A 3840-nucleotide genomic window follows, 5' to 3' on the forward strand; every position below is an offset into this window, starting at 1 on the left:
AACTTTAGACCGTTTGTCCAGTAAGTGCTGTAGTAGTCTAAATCGACGTGCAGTTTTCTGTCTTTTCAGTCTTGTGTGAGGATTCCAGGTTAATCATTTGTCCAGATGTTGTCCAAGGTAGTGGATCTGTTCGACTGGGGTAAGAGTAACATTATTAAATGAAACTGTAAGGCAGTCGGTGAAGTTAACATTGAAACAAGTTATTACTTTTATACTAAGAATATTTAAAAAAATCAATAAAAGAATAAAAAAAAATAAAATTCTCTTATAACAAGAAATACCCTAACTGTTTGTACTGAATGAGAAATAATCAACTACAAATTAGGAAAAAATAAATAAATAAAATATTAATAATTTATTATAATCATTGTTTGAGAGTGCTTTATTTCATTATTAATATACACAATTTTGATCTAATGTATTCTCATTTAAGAAATGACAATTTATAAGCAAAGAAATTAAAATTAAATTGTATTAAATATAAAAAAATTATTTTTAATGGTTAGGTGATAACTGAGTCCTAACCTGTTGAAGGTAGGTTCTGTTAAAAATGATGTTTAAAAGTGGAAAAAGAGAAGATAATTTATGTAAAAAAGTTTTAAATTTAAGATATAAAAAGTTATGTAAGTAAATAATCAATTTAAAAACAATTTTTGAAGTTGTGATGATGTTATTTTAATATTTAATTTATTTTAAAGATATGGCATGGACAATTAGCCTGTATATAGGATTTTTAAGGACATGATATAAATATTTAAGGTATAGAAAAAAAAAATCAGTATGTTGTTAAGAAAACAGGGTAATTAATATAAAAACACAAATTTTTATAGGTTGTCTCCTTGAAAGTGGCCTGGGAGGCGAAACGTCGGGGATTTTTTGAAAATAAAGGTTGAAAGTATATTGGATAAAAATTGAGTAAGTTAATAACGAAATAAATAAAAAATTATATGTTTACATAAATAAAAAAATTGCTCGGTTCCGAACGCTGTGTTTCGATTCCCACTTGGGGCAGTTAACATTCATTTTTCGGCGGTCCCGAAGAATAATACAAAATTTATCTATAATATATGAAAATGAAATTAAACGTAAGGATGGAGAAAAAAACATTTAAATATTTAAAACAAGAATAAAAAAGTACAATTAACTGAAAAGTAATTATTTCTTATTTGATAACTTATGAAGTGTGATCCATGAATGAATTGTGATTATAAATGAAAATTTATAAATAAGTAACTTACAAAATTATCAATTACTTTGCTATTCTAACCATGATGAGGGTTAATTTATCTTCATAGTTTTTATTAATCTAATGTTTTAATTAATGTATGATAAGACAATTTTACTGGGTTTTTTTCTTTGCTTGACGAATTGAAGTTTGAAAATGGGTTGCTTAAGAGCCAATACAAAGATTGAAATGAAATGAAAATTAGTTTATTATTCCAGGACTATGTTCCTTTAGAACACTATAAGGTAATTTTAATTATACAATAACATTTATTAGCCAAAAATAATATGGCACTTAATTAAAACTTATATTGAAATTGCTTATAAATATTTTTTTTATACAGAGAAAAAAAGTGAAAACTAACTGACTAAGTACATAAAAAACAAAAAAAAAAGTAGTTACAAATTATCTGTACTATTATAATATTGGATTAGATCGATGAAGTATAAGGTAGTTAAATAGGGGTTAATATTTGTAGGGCGTGGTCAAGGATTCTAAAAATCGGGTCACAGTGAGCCCGACAGGCACACATGGTAAAAAAAAACTCGTGAAGTCCCTAAAACGTATTATTTAATTAAACCAAAATTTACCAACCATCTTGAGGATGTAGACAATTAGGGAAAAATATAAAATAAATTTAAAATACTTCTTATATTTATTTAGGTAAAAAAAAGAAGTCAAAATTCGCGTATCATTCTTATGAATAGAAATCAAAATAGGATATTTTATCCTCGAAACAAAATTCAAAAACGGGTCAGACATGAAGTTGAAATGTGTGGAGACATAAATCAGTCGGAGTCTTCGTCCATAAGAACTAATGAAGGTTCGCAAGAAAAGCATGTTGCATATTACCATGAGAGTGGCATATTCCTTGGTTGCATTTCACACAGGAATAGTTCAAGAGTTAGTACGTTTCCAACGTGCACATCTCACAATCATAACATCTGGACTTCTTTTGGGGGAAGGGAGGGTGATGTACGATCATTAGTTGGGAGAAATCTCTTGAGATGAATTTTCAAGCAGATTTCAGCTGGCTTCTTCGCTGAAATTGTTCGATCCATAGTTCATGCGACAGTTCTCTGAGGAAAGCTCTTCTTGGAGTTCATTTCCGAGGTGAAAAGCCAAGAAATTGATTATTCCCAAGTTCAACATAGTGTTGAATACGTCATTGGCCATCCATGTGTATTTCACTTCTAGTGTACGTTGCAGTGGTGCAGGTTTGCAGTGGTCTGCAGTTTTGTGAGCATTAAAATACGTTATGACCGGTGTTTTTTGATCTGCTCCTTATATTCTCATTCTTAGAGTTTTCTCAGTTTTTCATTTTTTTGCAGTTTTTCGTTTTTATTTTAAAAAATCTTTGATGCGCACACCGGACCTCAGTTCTTGTTGTTAAAAATTCTCTGTTTTTCATTTTCTCTAATTTAAATCTTATGATTTTTCTTTTAATATACGATACTTTTACTTAATAATGTGAAAATAAAAAATCAGTAACTACAGTGTTTGTTTATTTTAAAAAATCTTTGATGCTCACACCGCTCCCTATTTTCTTATTCCTAAAGTTTCCACAATTTTTCATTTTCTAAAATTCAAATGTTACGCTTTTTCTTAATATCCGCTATTTTTTCTAATAATTTTCAAAATAAAAAATGCGAAACTACAGTGTTAATGATTATATGAAAAATGTGTGATGCGCACACCGTTCCCTATTTTCTTGTTCTTTAAGTTTTCTCAGTTTTTCCTTTTCTCTAATTCATATCTTATGATTTTTCTTTTAATATAAAATATTTTTACTTATAAATGTGAAAATTATAAATCAGTAACTACAGTGTTTGTTTATTTTAAAAAATCTTTGATGCGCACACCGGACCTCAGTTCTTGTAGTTAAAAATTCAGTTTTTCCTTTTCTCTAATTCAAATCTTATGATTTTTCTTTTAATATACGATACTTTTACTTATGAACGTGAAAATAAAAAATCAGTAACTACAGTGTGTGTTTATTTGAAAAATGAGTGATGCGCACACCGCGTCCTATTTTGTTATTCCTAAAGATTTCTCAGTTTTTCATTTTCTGAAATTATAATTTTACGATTTTTTCTTAATATCCACTACTTTTTATTATTATTGTCAAAATAAATAATGTGAAACTACAGTGTTTATGCTTATATGAAAAAATGTGTGATGCGCACACCGCTTCCTATTTTGTTATTCCTAAAGTTTTCTCAGTTTTTCAATTTCTGAAATTATAATGCTACGATTTTTTCTTAATATCCACTACTTTTTATTATAATTGTCAAAATTAAAAATGCGAAACTACAGGTTCATGTTTATATGAAAAAATGAGTGATGGGCATGTCGGGTCTTAGGCGATTTCTCCAGCCTGATATCTCTTTACAGAAGGCCCACGACAAGGCGTATTCATTATTAGTTAAGAAAGGAAGGTCGTGACAGGGGATGAGCCCTGGACACTGACTAGGTAGAGGAGGTCTAGGTGAGAGAGTTTGAGGCAGAGTAACAGTTCTAGTTGCCGAGATGAAGCGGACGGACTAGAACTGTCATGATAGGAGCCAGCTTACTAGTTGCCGAGATGAAGCGGACGTACCAGTAAGCTGATAAGG

Source organism: Halyomorpha halys, unplaced genomic scaffold (assembly GCF_000696795.3).
Source record: "Halyomorpha halys isolate HHAL.00 unplaced genomic scaffold, Hhal_1.1 Scaffold546.1, whole genome shotgun sequence".
In the NCBI taxonomy this organism is placed as follows: domain Eukaryota; kingdom Metazoa; phylum Arthropoda; class Insecta; order Hemiptera; family Pentatomidae; genus Halyomorpha; species Halyomorpha halys.